Source organism: Mustela lutreola, chromosome 10 (assembly GCF_030435805.1).
Source record: "Mustela lutreola isolate mMusLut2 chromosome 10, mMusLut2.pri, whole genome shotgun sequence".
In the NCBI taxonomy this organism is placed as follows: domain Eukaryota; kingdom Metazoa; phylum Chordata; class Mammalia; order Carnivora; family Mustelidae; genus Mustela; species Mustela lutreola.
The window spans coordinates 85,148,236-85,166,845 of NC_081299.1; the positions used below are offsets into that span (position 1 = coordinate 85,148,236).

Below are 18,610 nucleotides of genomic sequence, written 5' to 3' on the forward strand. Positions count from 1 at the left end.
TATATATATAAAAAGATATATAAATATACACATTTTTCACTATAATATATATATATATATATATATATATATATATATGCTTCTCTATCTATATAATGGCTGTCTCATCTGCTAAAATGTAAGGTCCATCAGGGAAAGAATCTTGTTTCTGGGGAGGGTAACTCTTATGCTCAAAGAATCTAATATTGGGACACAGTGTTTTCTTCTGCTGTGTTGTTATTATGATCAATGTTAATATACATACATACATCTTGGGTCACTTTTCTAATTTTTAATTTTTAAAAGTAAATTTTTTAATCTAGTTTTTCTGTTAATATATTCAAGTCAGGTTCCTAGAGGTATAATTCTACAAGGAATAATATTTTCCCTTTTTAGCATGGAGTTCTGTGATTTCTGACAAACACATTCCATCAATCATGTAACCATCACAATCAAGACATAGAGCATTTCCATCACCTCAAAAAGTTCCTTTGTGACCCACTGTAGTTAACCCTTGCCTCACCTCCTACCCTGAAAACCACTTATATTAGTTTTGTAGGACTGCCAAACAAAGTACCCGAAACTGGGTGGCTTAAATGACAGAAAGTCATTGTTTGGAGGCTAGAGATTTGAAATCAAGGTGTTAGCATAGGTTTCTTCTAAGGGCTGTGAGGGAAGGATCTGTTCCATATATCCCTCCTTGACGTGTAGGTGGCTATCTTCTCCCTGTGTCTCATTTATATGACACCCTCTGTGTATGTCTCTGTACCTAGATTTCCCCATTTTATAAAGACACTGGTCATACTGAAGTATGCGTATACCCCCCTGAACCTCTCCCTGTAGAACTTAAGGTGTCCATCTGGAAGGCAAAAAAGTTGATTATTAAGGCTTGAGCCTGCCACCTGCCCAGGCTGCCAGCACCTGAAATAAATTTCTCCCTTTCTCTTTTCTAAACCCCAGCCTCTCGAGTGATCAGCTTCTCTGGTGACCAGTTAGTTTATTCAAGTTTTTCAGCAAGAGTGTTGGCAATCCCAGCCAGGAGCTAAGCTTTCCAGCCCCCAGGGGATTCGCTGGGACTGAGGGGCTGTCACAGCAGCTGGCCAGGGCTTCCCTATTCATGTTCTAGGTTAGCAGCTATGATAGATCAGTAACAGTAAGTTGTGGGAGATCTGTACATACTTTCTGTTATCTCCTAGCTCTGAGTGACAGGACCGCGCTTATTATCAGACTAGCTTTGCATTAAAGCGGGTGACCTGTTGGAGAATCAACCCAGTCATCCTGCTCGTTACCAAATACTGCCAAGTTAATCAATAGATCTAAATATGCAGCTGCACATGAACTTTGAGTATCTGAAGGCACAAAGTAAACACGTAGAAATTTCTGGTAGAGCCACTAGACCAGGCAGAAGAATATAAGCAGGAGGTGAGGCCAGATGCTTGGTTCCTAGACCTGTTTTCAAAGCATGAGTACAACTCTAGTTGTATTAGTTGCATTATTCACTTCGCTCCACGTTCTGTTTTTTCCCTACTTAATTACAGTTTTATGCACATCTTATTAATCATTAACTTTGCTTTTTTCACTCCAACTTCCTGCAACTTCCTGCTCACCCACTGATTGTAGAAACCTAAAGGGGACCAAACAGTAACATTTGTCTTGAATTATCTGACATACCTAATCGTACCAGGTCCCAAATGGCTCCTCATTGTCTGAAAGAATGCACACCTCCAAACTGTTTCAAGCCACCCTCCCTGAAGGTTTCAAGAAACACTGCACCCTCCTCTCACGAACTCATTTCCTTCCCCAAACATATATAATCTGTCCCTAGGCTCAACGTAAGCAAGGCAGCTTTGGGAATAATCCCCTGCCTTCTTCCTGGGCTGCCTTTCTTTTTTCTTTTCTTTTTTTTTTTTTTAAGATTTTTTTATTTATTTACCTGAGAGAGAGAGCAGCAGAGGGAGAGGGAGAAGCAGACTCCCCACCGAGCAGGGAGCCTGATGCAGGGCTCTATCTGTAAGGTTTTACAGGTGAGATAAACACAACACCAGGCGAAGTGGGTGCAAGGCAAGATTTATTAAAGACACTCTCCCATGAAGTTTCAGGGCTCAGGAGAAGGGGAGCCAGGAAAGTTGCTCTGGGAGGAGGTGGGCACCCTCAGGCGAGGTTCCCCAGACTCTGGAAAGCAGAGTGGGGGAAGTCGCACTGGGAGGGAGTTGGCGGGAGTCTTTTATCTGTTTCCTGCATAGGTATCGGGTTACCTATGGAGGCGTGACCTGGGCATACATCCTTTTGGCGGGAGAGTCAAGGGTGAAGGAAAGCAGGGGAGGAGGCTGGAAGATGGCGGGACCGGAGGTCATTTCTATTGTTCCTCCTGCACTCCCAGAGCCCGCCGACCTAACAGTATCCCAGGACCCTGAGACCATGACCTCAGAGGAAGGCAGACACTTAACTGACTGAGCCACCAAGGCTCCTAGGGCTGCTTCTTTTGTTTCAAAACCGGTGTCTCAGACACAGGCTTACTGAGCGTCGGGTAACAACACGGTGCTTCAATTAAAATGTAAGCCTTCTCCACCTCAAAAGATAATTTTCTCTCATCTTGATTTTCTTGTGGCACTGGATACCGTTGGTCACTCCCGAGTTTCTTGATATTATTTTCTTAGCATCTGTGACTCCACCTTCTCCTAGTTTCTTCCAATGGCTCTGGTACTGTATACTCAGCCTCCTGTATGGACTATTTAACCTGAAAATAAATGAGGGAGCAGAGGGCAAGCTGCGGACAAAACACAAGCTGACACCCCACAAACAACCCCCCCCTTCCAAGGTGGGATATATGTGACATTCCTCAGGCACTCCTGCTTACCCTAAAACTAAGGGAAGGAAAAAACAAATGTAGAAATTACAGTCCTGCTGGACAAGAGCCTCCCTCAGTTTACAAATGCCTTAGTGATTTACAAGGAAAAAAAGCAATCTTTTTTTTTCTTACTATGCTTATTATTTTTTATTATGTTACATAGGTCACCATTAGTCATCATTAGTTTTTGATGTAGTTTTCCATGATTCATGGTTTGTGTATAACACCCAACGCTCTAAATACCCATTCTTTTCAATAACCTAACTTCCAGAGGGAAGCTCCCCAATGTCTTAATGTTAATGCCTTACTAGAGGGACAAACAACCTTAACTTGATGCTGGCAAGGCCTCTGGTATCTTGAAGGTTCTCTTTAGCATATGAAAGTTCTTTTGAAAACCTCCCTTTTTCCTTACCTCCCCCAAACCGATCTTTTATAATCAGTCACCCCTCACAACCGCAGCGCAGCAGCTCTTTCTGCCCCGCAGGTCCTGTCCTCGTGCTTTAATAAACCACCATTTTGCACCAAAGACATCTCAAGAACTCTTCCTTGGTCGTCGGCTCCAGACCTCACCCCACCGACCCTCACCTACATTCAAAAACTGCATCCTAAAGAGACACCATGAGGCAAACAAGTGTTTTATTTGCAGTCAGAGTATCGCAATTTAGGGAGCCCAGATACAGGGAGTAATCCAAGTTGTGTCCCACTTGCAGGGTGAAAAGTGAGGGTTTTTTATGAGGAAAGGAAGGATAGAAATATTTCCTGTCCCCTTCAAGGCCCTTCTAGCTGGACTAAGAATCAAATTGACATGAGACAGAGTAGTAGGAGAAAATCACATTTCATTTAGTATGTACAAGGAATCCACCACGGACAGGAAAGTCCAAAGGCAGTGAAGCAATAGGAAGCTTATGTGAGCCTAGGAGAAGGGTAAGGGGTTTGAGGATGCAGGAGGGAGAAGGACCATTGCCAGGAAGGTCAGAGGAGATGTGTAGAAAACAAAGGTTCCCCTATTATGCAGATAAATTTCTCAGGTAAAGAGATTCAAGAGGAATCTCTGTTAATAGCTCTCTTCTTGGTACAAGCAGGCAGTTGAGGAGGATAATAAAGAGCTTTTCCTGAATCTTCTGGCTTTTGACTCAAACTAATATTCATGCTGGGGCACCTAGGTGGTTCAGTGGGTTAAAGCCTCTGCCTTTGGCTCAGGTCATGATCCCAGAGTCCAAGGATCGAGCCCCGCATCAGGCTCTTTGCTCAGCAGGGAGCCTGCTTCCTCCTCTCTCTGCTTGCTTCTCTGCCTACTTATGATCTCTGTCTGTCAAATAAATAAATAAAATCTTAAAAAAAAATAATATTCATGCTGATGTGGAAAACAGAGGCAGAAGAAAAGTTATTAAATTTCCTTACTACCTAGAGCCCACTGACAAGTCCTTGAAACAGGCAGAGTGACATTCCCCTAGGGATTCCACTGCCTCCACCTTTATAGTTTGCTAAAGGCAAAAGGCAATCCTAGCCTGACCGCCTCTCCCACCACAATCAGGATCCTGTAAGTCTACTTTAACGTATAAAAATTCCTTTGGAAACTTCCTATATCTCTCCACTGCCCAGGATCTGTTTTGGCAATCATCCCCAATCATATGGCCCACCGATATACATCTGAAGGGACTCATGACTGAGGCTTATTAGAGGGTAATAAGTGACCTTTCCCAACAACAGCTAGTCCCTCAAGGGCCTGGAAACCTTGCTTCCAAAATTCCTTAGAGACTTACGCTATCCCTGACCCCTCCCAACTTGCAAGTATATAAGTGACCGCTCCTCACAAGCCCAGAGCAGCAACTCTTTCTGCCCACGGGTCCTGCCCAGTGCTTTAATAAAATCACCTTTTGCACCAGAGAGGTCTTAAGAATTTGTTCTTGGTGGTCAGCTCCGGACCTCACCTACATTCTAAAACGTCATCGATGCCACCAAAGTGACCCATCGTGGGGTGGCCTGCCCTTGGGGTGCCCCTACATAACCAATTGTGAACTCTCACACCAGAATTCTTTGGGTTGGCAAGTTTATGAATATATTTCATACTTTCTAGAAATGTGCTTTTTCATAATATGATCTTTTTTTTTTAATATTTTATTTATTTATTTGACAGAGAGAGAGATCACAAGTAGGCAGAGAGGCAGGCAGAGAGAGAGAGAGAGGAGAAAGCAGGCTCCCTGCTGAGCAGAGAGCCCGATGCGGGACTCGATCCCAGGACCCTGAGATCATGACCTGAGCCGAAGGCAGCGGCTTAACCCACTGAGCCACCCAGGCGCCCCATAATATGATCTTTTTATAAGCATTAAGACATGTTTACTAAAAGACATAAATTTATCTTTAACTTCTCTGTAATAAAAGTAGATAAACCATGTTCAGTACCTAATGTTTCATTACTTTCTTATTTGAAAATGATCAAGATATTTAATGAATATAACTTTACTCATCACTTACGTCAGCACAACTTTAAAGTGTCAGGTTACCAAAGATTTTGGGAACCATTTAAAGGTTTGCCTACTCAAAAAAAAAAAAAGTTTTGCCTGCAAATCTTCTTATTAAATGTCTATTTTATTTACAATAATGTTTATTTAGACTACCCATAAAGCTTCATGAGACATTAGACAATGTCAATCATTATTCTTTCTTTCTGACAAATTTTACAACAGAAACAACATAAACTTATTTGACTTTTATATATAAGCAGAATAAAAGTTTTATATTTAATGCTGATAACTATAAAGACATATCTCTTTCAATTAAACCAACAATCTTAAATTAGCTTCAATACTGAATATTTTCCCTTGATCATGGGAACTTGGAAAACATTTAGGTTAGTTTTAGAATACCAAATTCTTACAAGTGCTTGTCTTTAATCAAGCAGAACTCTTTTACAAATTAATTTTAGCAATGCCAGATGTAGAGAAAATATTTCACATCTACAACATATCTGGACACACATACAAATACACAACCAAGATGCAACCAAAATCTAATACTGGTTTTACTAATATTTGTGAAGAGGGTAGTAAAGGTCCAATTTCCAAAGACACTTTTTTTTCCCCCTCAAAGAAACAGCTCTCCCTAAAATTTGGGTTTCAAAGAATGGCTCTTAGGTACTAGCAAAGCTAGGGTAGAAAATTTACATGATAAAAGCACAGATGGAGTGTCTTAGTTTTCTCCAAGGTGGATATTTAGAGCATGTCTGTCTTTTGGAGGTGCTAGAATCTGGGCAATTTGTATTTTTAAAAGGTTTCTCCACCCCACCCCTTCCCTCCGCCACCACCCCCATCTCCTTTTTTTCCCCCCTTCAGTTTCAGGAGATTATGGACTATGCTTACATTTTAAAGACAAGATAAGATTTATAATTTCAAGGGATAGAAGAATAATGTAAAATCTTTCTTTTTTTGCAAGTATTGGACAATTTTATTCCAATATCATGATCTTTTATAATATCCACAAACATTTTGAGAAGAACAGGCAAGGTTTGGGGATTGGTAAAAATAGATGGGCTTTGACTTGTTTCTAGAGCTGCATTTTTGGTTTTGTAGAACTTTGTAAGGCAAAAACAGTTGTTTCTAATTCCCGAAATAACTGAAACTACAGCCATAATAGTTCCTTTTTAAACTAAATTCACTCTTCTTTTGTATATGAGAGAGTTTTTAACTAAAGTGAGAATCAAAAGATTTATCTTTGTAAAATCTGTGTAAAGCATTTTAACAAAAGCCTTTGTTCTGGGTGTACTATTTTAACCTTGGTTTCTATTAGCCCCTGAATATTAGCCTTTTGCAGATCATTTGTAGGAAGTCCTAAAAGAAATTTTGGTCATCTTTTTCCTATATGAAGGGGAAGTTGTGAATACAGTCAAATAATCTTTTGCATTGCTCTCTAAATTTGGTAAGATCTTTTGAAAATAGAGGTAAAAGGCCTTATAATTTAAAAGACCTGTTACTCTCCAGGAGATACAGTGGGGGAGCTACAATACACCAGCAAAGGACATTGCATAGGAATGCCTTGATCACAGAGCCCTGGAAGATAGGAGTAAAGTGAGCCTTAATGCCAGTCTCAGACGATTTTGTTAAATTCATTTCCTGGCATCCAACATCTATATGAACAACCTGTATTCTTCAAACATAGAGATTAGGCTGGAGTGCCCCCTGTAAATCTTGTAGGGGAAGAAAAGTTAAAACTGGTAGATAAGGCTGGATTTTAAGAAGAGGAATTTACATTAGATGCAAACATTTATATTCATATCTTAAGTCTGATTTTTATTGTTCTTTTCATTCGTCAAGGGAGTCCCTGAGGCTAGCTATTATACTAATAAGACAATTGAAAGCTCTCCATAAAATATGTAATTCTTTAAAAACATAGCCAATTTAAAGGATCCATCACTTAGTCATCGATGAGTAGGATCTATTAATAGCAACTCAAACCAATCAGCCTTTTAATGGCTTAACCAAAGATGCAAAGGCATTCAGAGAGAGCAGAGATGATGTAGTCCCCATGATCCAAAAGTTTACTCCCAAAATTAATCTAAGTAAGCAAAAACCCTTTGCTGTACAATAAGTGAGGATGCCATGGTGAAAACAGTGTCTCCTCCAGTCTCCCATGAAATCCTGAGACCCCTCCAGTCACAGACCCCCTGACCTCTGACACTGGGCAGAAGTTTCTGGAATGAGACTTTCCAGCACTAACAAGCAACAAACATTCAGACAACAAAGGCCCCTCTGGGCTAGAATCTCTCGTGGCAAACACTCCTGTGAGATGGCACAACTGGAGAGAGAAAGAAACTCAGATCCCCAGTCTATGCAAGTGGCCACCCCGGGGCATCCCACTAAGTACAAGCTCCAGATAGTAGAGACCAAAGAGGATATTCTCACTAGTCAAAAACCCAAGCCCTTAGGACACAGAACAAGACCAAAGGAAAAATAGATGCACTTTAACAACTTTAGTTAAGTCTTTGGTCTCTTGGTGCCAAACTCATACTTCAGAGGGATGTGTCATAGGGTTGTGTGTTGTTTTACAGTGTTCCTCTTTGCAAGGAAGTTTTTCGTGAGTTTGGCAGGTGACCTAGTGTCAGTCTAACCCATTCCCAACCCATGGGAGTCCCAGCCCATCTAACCCATGACCAACTTATCCTAACAGGGGAGTCTTCTTGCGGTGGCAAGTGTTCTAACAGCTATTAAGTGTTCAATCTATGCCCACCAATTTTGCAGCTTTGGCTCCCAAGTTGTCCCTCAGCAACAAACTGTAAGCCACAGCAAAGTTTGTCTAAGCAGACTCTGGTCTGATGAGAACTGTGAATTTACCAGTCTGTGGGGTCAGCTCCAACAGCAGGATTATAAGGCTGTGCCCGACTTCTGTCCTTTTAATGACATAAGACATAAAGACACGAAGAGATACAAAGACCATCCCTAGGAGGAAATGGATCAAAAACGAGAATAATCTACTAATTTCAAACAAAGAGTCACTGAGACCAAGGAACTGATTCCAAAAGCATTTTCTCCTGCTAATCTAAATTTAGAAAGAGAGAAAGAAGATACCACCTCTCTCCTTCAGATTCCACAGACAGCGATTCCCGGAAACTGACATGGTAAGAAATCTTACCTTCTGCCAACTATTTGCCATGTATCTCTCAGCTACAGCAGTGTCTGGGGTGAATGACATCCAACAAGTTAAAAGTATCTTGCCACCAACCACACCAGGTGTTGGAGAGCAAAAATTTCCTGTCCATTTCAAGACCCTTCTAGCTGGACAAAAAAATCAACTTGACATAGATAGGACAGAATAATGGGAGAAAAGCAAACTTAATTTCTTCCATATAAGAAATCCACACAGATGTGGACATTTCAAAAACAGGCAGAATTAGATATATATGTCATCCTGAACTATGGAGAAGGGCATAGGGGTCTGGGAACTTCAAAAAGAAGGAATGTAATTCAAAAAAAGATGAAAAAGAATAAATATTTGGTAAACAATGGTTTGCTGCACCACTCAGTAACAATGGGACATGGAGGACTTTGATCAAAGAACTAGCTAGGTTCCTCCCTGCCTACTGTACCTAGTTCATATTATAATGAAGTTATCTATGGTGATAAATTTCCTAAAGCAAATTATCTATACTATTTTTAGGCAGTTTAGGGGGAGGTAGAGAGCTTTTCCTGAATCTACTGGGTTTGGTTGCTTTTTAACTCAAAATAATCTTCATGCCAAAGTATCCCATCTTGGGACAGCCTGTCCTTAACCCTTACATGGTAGAGGGAAAATTATTTTTCCACCTCTACATACATCACTCAAAGCCCTTGAGAATATGATTGCTGCTTGCCCCTCCAGCTCCTACCACTGAAAATGCTTTGCAGTGATCCAGATGTTTCAGGCAGGTTCATGTCTCTGGACTGTCCCACCACATGTTTCTTCTGTGTTCCCTTCATTTTCTTTTCTTATTTTTCTTTCTCCCCGTACACATCTACTTTAAAGATCAGGAAAGTTATAAAGATTCGGGAAGTTATATGACTGACCTGAAGTCTCACAATTAGTTGGAAATAAAGTTTCAACCTAATAGTTAGGTTGATAACTATTATAGTTAACCTATAGTTAACCTATAACCTAAATGCCTCTCCTCAGATTTTAAGCTCTATAAAGAACATCTATACATATTTTTAGCTTTGGTAAAACAGTTTAATTATAAAGACCGATATTTCTCTTAGCCAAAGTTACCTATTCTTTGTTTTTGTACTTATTTTCCTCTGCCAATATCAAGTTGAAATCAAACTCAATAAAACAACACAAAGGACTTGGGCATTTGACTTTCGGTTTCAGCTCAGGTTGTGATCTCAGGGTCCTGAGATCAAGCCCCACACTGGGCTCCACACTCAGTGTGGAGTCCATTGTGATTCTCTCTCCTTCTCCTCTGCCCCTCCTGCTCGTTTCCCCACTCTCTCTCAAATAAATAAATTTAAAAAAAAAATAAATAAAGTGAGGCAACACAAAGGAAAAAATTAAGTAAAAATACTTGAACTCAAAAAATTTCTATTGAGTGGATTGGAAGAGCAAATATTGTAAAAATGTCTCTGCTACCTGGAAGAATCTATACATTCAGTGTAATCCCTATCAAAATACCATCAACATTTTTCACATAGCTGGAACAAATAACCCTAAAATTTGCGTGGAGTGGCACTTGGGTGGCTCAGTGGGTTAAAGTCTCTGCCTTTGGCTTGGGTCATGATCCCAGAGTCCTGGGTTCAAGCCCCACATCGAGCTCTCTGCTCAGCAGGAAGCCTGCTTCCTCTTCTCTCTCCCTCTCTGCCTACTTGTAATCTCTATCTGTCAAATAAATAAATAAAATCTTAAAAAAAAATTGTATGGAATCAAAAAGGACCCTGAGTAGCCAAATGAAGGTTGGAAAAAAACCCAAAGCAATGACATCACAGTTCTGGACTACAAGCTCTATTACAAACCTGTGAAAATCAAGACACTATGGTACTGGCATTAAAAACAGACAAAGAGATCAATGGAATAGTACAGAGAACCCAGAAATGGACCCTCAACTCTGTGGCCAACTAACCTTTGACAAAGCAGGAAAACAATATCCAATGGAGAAAAGACCATCTCTTCAACAAATGGTCCTGGGAAAACTGGACAACTACATGCAAAAGAATGAAACTGGACTTTTTCCTTACACCATAGACAAAAATAAAGTCAAAATGGATGAAACACTTAAATGTGAGACAGGAATCTATCAAAATCCTAACAGAGAACACTGGCAGCAACCTCTCTGACCTTGGACAGCTGCAGCAACTTCTTGCTAGAACCATCTCTAAAGGCAAGGGAAACAAAGGCAAAAGGAACTATTGAGACTTCATCAAGATAAAGACCTTTGCACAGCAAAGGGAACAGTAGGCAAAACCTAAAGACAACCTGTTGGGTGAATGGGAGAAGATATTTGCAAGTGTCTTACCAGATAAAGTGCCAGTATCCAATATCGGTAAAGAATTTACCAAACTCAATACCCAAAGAAAAAATAACCCAATCAAGAAATGGGCAGAAGAAATGAACAGACATTTCTCCAAAGAAGACAGGGAAATAAATGGCCAACATAAACATGAAAAAATGTTCAACATCACTCTGGAAATAGAATTTAAAACCACAATGAGATACCACTTCACACCTGACAGATGGCTAAAATTAAATGGTCAGGAAATGACAGATGTTGTCAAGGATGCAGAGAAAGGGAGACCCTCCTACACTGTTGGTGGGAATGCAAGCTGGAGCAGCCACATTGGAAAACACCATGGAGGTTCCTCAGAAAGTTGAAAATGGAGTTACTTTATGACCCAGCAATTGCACTACTAGTTATTTACCTCAAAGATACAAATCTAGTGATCTGAAGGGGCACCTGCACCCCAATATTTATAAGAGCAATGTCTACAGTAGCCAAACTGTGGAAAGAGCACAAATGTCCATCAACAGATTAACGGATAAAGAAGGTTTGGGGGCACCTGGGTGGCTTGGTCAGTTAAGCATCTGCCTTTGGCTCAGGTCATGATCCTGAGATCCTGGGATTGAGCCCCGCATCCAGGGTGGGGGAGGGAGAGGGGTGGTGGTGTCCCTGCTCAGTGGGGTGTGTGCTGCTTCTTCTCCTTCTGACCCTCCCTACTGATCATGCTTTCCTGTGCACCCTCTCTTTCAAATGAGTAAATTAAATTTAAAAAAAAAAAAAAAAAGGATGTGGGGTGTGTCTGTACATACACAATGGAATAGTACTCAGTCATCAAAAAAATGAAATCTTCCATTTGCAATGACATGGATAGAACTAGAGAGTATCATGCTAAGTGAAATAAGTCAATCAGAGAAAGACAATTATCATATGATTTCACTCATATGTAGAATTTAAGAAACAAAACAGAGGATCATAGAGGAAGGGAGGGAAAAATATAATAAGACAAAATCAAAAAGAGAGACAATCCATAAAAGACCCTTAACTATAGGAAACAAACTGAGGGTTGCTGGAGGGGAGGAGGGTGGGAGGATGGGGTCACTGGGTCATGGGCATTAAGGAGGGCACATGATGTAATGAGCACTGGGTGTTATATATAACTGATGAATCACTGACCTCTACCTCTGAAACTAATAATACACTGTATGTTAATTAATTGAATTTAAATAAAATAAATTTATAATAAAATAAAAACTCTCTGTTGAGTAAACAATGCTATTATTACTTTTTTCTGAGATGTAACTGATATACAACATGTAAATTTCAGCTATACAACATAATCTGATATTTGTATATAGTGTGAAAGGATCAGCACAATCAGTCTAATTAATATCTATTACCACACAAAGTTATAGAATTTATTTTCTTGTAAGGAGAACTTTTAAGATCTCCCTTAGCAATCTCCAAATTAGCTGTAGTCACCATGCTACACATTATATCTCAATGACATTTATTATTTATTAAGTTTGTACCTTTTGACTCCTAGGGGAGCAGAATTTGCCACCCCAAAATATATCTTTTTTGGCATGTGGATTTTTTTTTTAAGATTTTATTTTATTTATTTGAGACAGAGAGAAAGCACATGAGCAGGGGGAGAGGCAAACTCCCTGCTGAGCAAGGAGCCCAACACGGGGCTCTATCCCAGGACCCAGAGATCATGACCTGAGCTGAAGGCAGATACCTAACTGACTGAGCCACCCAGGCAACCCAGAATATGGATTATTTTTTAACTGATTTTTTTGCACAAGAAACAAAAGGATCAGGAAGAACCTTTGTAATTCCCTATCACTGCCTGAAAAAATTTAGTTAGAACTGTTCTAGGAAAGGAACTATCATCATAGATAGATACGGTATGTTGCAAACTTTGTGTGGCCGACTGCAAGGAACCTAGCAAAGTCTGTTTGTTAAAATTCCTCTCTGAATCCCATTGGTTTTGTAGGCCCAGCAGACATTTGTTTGTCACACATTTATTCATTTTCATCTTCCTGTGAATTGCTTTTTTTCCCTTTGAGGTCCCCTACGCCCACCCCTCTCTCCTTAGTTCTGGATGGCACATAAGCTTCAAGTACCTGACTGCCTTTGGGCCTCATATTCTTGTGGAGTCCCACCTAATAATGGAGAAATTTGACCTTCTCCTGTTAACGTGTCTCCTGTCAATTTAATTCCTAGACCAGTTAAAAATACTTTGAAGTACAGAGAAAAATTTTTTCTCCCCAACATCCCCTTCATCCATTTACCCAACCTCCAAACACCGGCCCCCGCATTTTCCTCTAACCACCTCCTTCCTGCCCTCCTACTTTCCCTTCAGTTAACTTACTTTTTTTTAACCTTCAGTTAACTTATTATGCTCACCTTTTTTCCATAGGAAACTATAAAATCACTGTGGGCTTGATCTATATCTTACTAGACCTTATGACTCCTCTGCTTAGCAAACAACTAAAACAAAAAGGTTGTTTAATTAATTGATTAATAAAATGACTAATTAATAAATAATCTATACACTTCCTCCAATTTCCAACCCTTAAGCCCAACTACTCCCGCACATAAATTTGAACATGCTGGGTCTTCTGATAGGTCTAGTCTTTGTACCTCTTGTCTTGGTGCTCTAAAAACTGACCCAACTTCCAGCTCGCTATTGTAAGCCGAAAGAATTAGGGGTCCCGTTTCCAACAGATCTATTACAGCTGATTTATCTTAGCCACTCACTCAGGAAATGAAAGGTAAGTCCAGGCACACTTGCTATGACCACCTGCTCCATCATGGGGATTCCCCAGGAGGGGGGACAAATCAAAAGAATAGTTCCTGAGTTTGCCAACACACCTGCTGAACGGACTCAGATAAACTCATCACAAGAGCAGCCAGTAACTCAAGAGATCAGGGTTTGGAAAAGAGAAAGGAAGAAATTTATTTTGGGCGCGGATAGCAAGGGAAGGTGGCAGTTTCAGGCCTTAGCAACTGAATCTCTGTACCCGCAAGATGGATACCTAGAGTCTTACAGGGAGAGGTTGGGGTGGGTACGTGCAAGAGAGTAGGCAGAGGGTGTGTGATCATGGGTGGGGGTTGGTATGTATTTAGCAGAGAATGAGACCTCTTCTAACCATTCTGTTGCTATCTGGCCTTTTCTGGCTTGGCAATTGGAATTTTCTAGCCTTTGCCAAACATCTTCATCAATGCATCAAGAAAGTGCCATAAGCAATAAGAATAATGGGCTTTGGTGGCGCCTGGGTGGCTCACTGGGTTAAAGCCTCTGCCTTCGGCTCAGGTCATGACCCCAGGGTCCTGGGATCGAGCCCCGCATTGGGCTCTCTGCTCAGCAGAGAGCCTGCTTCCCTTCCTCTCTCTCTGCTTGTGATCTCTGTCTGTTAAATAAATAAATAAAATCTTTTTTAAAAATTACAACAACAACAACAAAAAAAGAACAATGGGCTTTAGTTAGAATGTGAGTTAAGTGGTTTTGTCTATTTTTGGTTTTAACTGTTTGTTAAACTTGAAGAAGAAAGTTCCCTGACAGTCCTTGGAGAAAGAAAGATAAGACTTAGCTTTCTTGACAAAAGAAATTTCATTTTAGGGGCACCTGGATGGCTCAGTCAGTTAAGCACCTGCCTTTATTTTTTTTTTTATTTTATTCATTTATTTGACAGAGCTCACAAGTAGACAGAGAGGCAGGCAGAGAGAGAGAGAGAGGGAAGCAGGCTCCCTGCTGAGCAGAGATCCCGATGCGGGACTCGATCCCAGGACCCCAAGATCATGACCTGAGCCGAAGGCAGCGGCTTAACCCACTGAGCCACCCAGGCGCCCCAAGCACCTGCCTTTAACACAGGTCATGATCCCAGAGTCCTGGGCTCACTGCTCAGAGAAGAGCCTGCTTCCCTCTCTGACCCTCGCCCTGCTCATGAACCCTCTCTTGTGCTCTCTCCAATAAATAAAAAAATCTTGAAAAAGAAGAAAAGTCACCTTAGGCTCCTAGCCATCTTGTGATCTATGGCTGCCCAGCACTATTTGACCAAGCACATTTTTTTTTGCAGAACTTCCTGGGATATGTTGAAATTGCAAAATAGAACCCAGTAGACAATGATTTTAAAGGAACATAAGATTGCAACAATGAACAGCTACTATCAGCTCAGGAACAAAAAATCAGCAATAAAACTCGCAAAGCTGGTTCAAAAGTAAAAACTGACCTGACACATATTCTTGATTTACCTTTGCAGGATTTAAACTCAGATACTGGACCAACTGGAGCCAGAGGACTGATAACCTTGCCAGCCCTTGTAATTTCAATCAACTAAAACTTGGACTCTTAAGTCCACCTTTTGCCCCAATCCCATGCTGAATTCCCCCATTGAACACGCCCACCTTCATGAATATACATGCATCCTTAACTTAAAACTTCCCGGGTTTTGGGAAACACTGCCTTGGGAACTATCCCCCATCCCTGGTGTCCTCCTTTATTTGTAAGATTCTTCCTTTCCCAATGCTTTGGCTCAGTTATGTCTTTTGGCTGGACACCCACCAAGAGGGGGACTCCGTTTTGGGTGTCCCAGGTATTGGAAGGTGGGGGAGAGACAATAAAGCATCCCCCAAACTGAAAAGGCTCTTTGAGACTGGAACAGTCTCTTTGAGACTGGAACAGGAAGCAGGCAACTCCAGGTGGCCTCCACAGTTTTATTCAGGGCAACTAACAGTGGAGGGGATTGGGTGGAGGATGATTCATGGCAGCTGCATAGTTACTCTCCGCAAAGTCCAGACATCAGCCCACAAATTATATAGAGCAAGGGGACATTTGGGGAGGAGCACTCTCATGAAATCAAAGGGTTCACACACACCTCAAAGGGCTCATATGCACCTAACTAGCAGCTAACCTTTCATTAGATCTCATGGTACCACTTGTGCATCAGGAAGGGAAAAGACTACATTATCTCTAACAAATTCACAGGAGGCCACAATAAGCCTCCCTCAATCCCGGCCTTGGCAGGCATTTCTTTTTTTTTTTTTTTTTTTTTTTTAAAGATTTTATTTATTTATTTATTTGACAGACAAATCACAAGGAAGCAGAGAGGCAGGCAGAGAGAGAGAGAGAGAGAGAGAGGGAAGCAGGCTCCCTGCTGAGCAGAGAGCCCGATGTGGGGCTCGATCTCAGGACCCTGAGATCATGACCTGAGCTGAAGGCAGAGGCATTAACCCACTGAGCCACCCAGACGCCCCTTGGCAGGCATTTCTAAAGTAGTTATGTGTATTAATCTCCAAAGGGCCCAGAATATGTAGTCCCAAGAGAAGGCATGGACCAAACATGAACAAGATGTTTCCATAAATAATGCACCTGTACCCATCTCTGTGTCTGTTATGTTGGCCCAGTTTGTGCATCTGCTTTTGTCTGTGCCTCTCTCTCTACTGCACCAAAATAATCCTTTGGAATCATCATGACACCTCCTCTAAATTTAAATATTGCCTCTGGCCTAAGTTTTCTACACTTTTTTTGGACAATGTAGATTGTTTTGTTTTGAGATGCCTAGACCAGGGATAGCAGTGAGAGGGGCAAATAAAGACTCATCTATCAGAGGACACAGCAAGAGCAAGCTTATGTTCAGGAAGAATCTAGTGCGGGGCTGGATATTGGAGTGTACTCTGCTTTGAGGATCAGTTTACAGACCCATCAAGTCTGCCCCCAGAACTGTCCAGAACTACCAACCTCCTCTTTTCCATTGCTGACGGATCCATCCCAGCTGCTGACTCGGGAAACCAATGTGTGACTCCCGGCGCACTACCCTGGCCAACGGCTCCGTTCCAGGAAATCCAGAAGGTTCTCTGGGCAAATGGAAAACATAGCTCCTGGCTGGGTTTGTCACCTGTTGCTGAGCAAATTCAGATAAATTTGTTGCAAGAGAAGCCAGTAACTCAAGAGATGAGGGCTTGGAAAAGAGAAATGGAGAAATTTATTTCAGGTGCTGGCAGCCCAGGCAAGTGACAGGCTCAAAGCTCAACAACTGACCTCTCCACCCACCAGATGGACACCTAGAGTTTCATAGGGTGAGGCTGGGGTGGGGTACAGGCAAGAGTGCAGGCAGAGGGTACACAATCATAGGTGAGGGATGATGTGTGTTCAGCATGTAATCGTGGGCAGAGGAATGGATAGATATAGGTGGTGTTCTAGGCATTCTCTTGCTTTCAGGGCTTTTCTGGTATGGCTGTTGGAATGTTCCAGTCATTGCAAAACATCTTCATCAATGCCTCAAGAAAGTGCCATAAGAAATAAGAACAATGGGTTTCAGTTAGAACATGAGTTAAGGGGGGTGGGGTCTTGTCTGTTTTAGATTTTAACTCTTGGTGTCTACAGCTGAGCAAGAGGGATTGCTGACAACCCCCGCCCTTTGGCTGAAAGTGAGCATGCCTGACAACCAAGCTCACTTCAGTTATGCCAAAAAGATAATTTATGGGCACTTTTTGAGTTTAAACGTATTTAAGCCTCTGTACCAGGTACAGAGTACAGCAGGAAATGCTGCACTGGTTTTTACAAAGAATAAATTAAATTCTAGAAACTGCAGATCCTGATGGCAAGCCCCGCCCCCGCAAAACTATGTTTTATGAGAAAAGGTGATACTGATCTCGAGGAGCAGCTTAGGCTAATAAATTACCAGTTACTACAGGTGAACGTCCTTTACATCTTTCAGACTGGTTCATTAGAACCATGTCATTGACAAAACATAACTGCCTCCCCCCATTATAAAAAAAAAAAGTCCTGGTTGTATTCCAGAATCAAGTTGATGGTCTGTGATAAAGGGAGTCACTCCCTGTCCCCAACCTTGCCCTTCAGCACTCTCTGTCAAGTGTTTCGTCCTCTTAGTTGAGTGTTTGATGGCTAAGCCCTGAGCATTTCTTAAAGTTAAGAATAAAGTTTAATATCAGTCATAATCACTGTAGCTGCACCTGGAAGGGGATAAATTATCCGACAAGGTATGTGATCATAGATTTTGGCTAAGTTGTGCCCATGGCTGGATTTAAGCCCACCCAAGATTATTTGGGGAATTGCATATGCACTCCCAACAGCACTCTCTCTGTATGAATCACCAAAGTATTTTCTGAATGAAAACTTACCTTAAAGTTTTCAGGCACAAGGAATGTGGCACAAGGAATCAGGCACAAGCTGACTCAGTAACAGCACCTTGGTAGGAGGGGACGGGCAATTATACCACAGCTTGGTGTTTGTCAGTTCCATTTATTTCCAAGAATGGTCTCTAAAGACCTATACTGCATTCCTGTGAAGAGGGGAGTCACATAAGTAAAACCAAAGAACTGTGTATTTATTAGCTACTGCTGCAGAACAAATAGCCACACATTTAGGAACTAAAAACAACAAACATTTATTATCACATAGAATCTGGGCACAGCTTAACCTTGTCCTCTGCTTCAGGATCTCCCCTGAAGCTGCGACCAAGGTGTCACCCAGGGCTAGCATCTCATCCAAAAGCTCCACCCTCGAGCCATCTGCTCCCAGGTTCATGTGGTCCTTGGCAGGATTCAACTGGCTATGTCCTGTGGGATTGGAGCCTCCAGCTCTTACCTGCTGACAGCCAGTAGTGGTCTCGAGTCCATTTTCACTGAGTACCCCCCCCAACATGGCGTCTTGCTTCATGCAAGGGAGCTCAGAAGGCACTCTAGAGTCTGCTAGCAATACAGAAGTTGCAATGCCATGTAATGTCATTGTGGAAGGACCAGTCCCATCACTTCTGTCACGGGGCCCATGCACACTCAAGATGAAAGGGATACACAGGCAT

The 18,610-nt window shown here is 41.6% G+C and overlaps 1 long non-coding RNA gene across 1 annotated transcript; it reads right to left on the reverse strand.

Annotated features, from left to right (window-relative positions):
* Nucleotides 1-1,242: 1,242 nt before the first annotated feature.
* LOC131809863 (uncharacterized) lies at nt 1,243-18,088 on the reverse strand. Its single transcript, XR_009345319.1, has 3 exons — nt 17,931-18,088; nt 16,528-16,747; nt 1,243-2,716 (listed from the first exon to the last, which is right to left on the reverse strand). It is a non-coding gene; the product is annotated as an uncharacterized LOC131809863 (long non-coding RNA).
* Nucleotides 18,089-18,610: the final 522 nt, after the last annotated feature.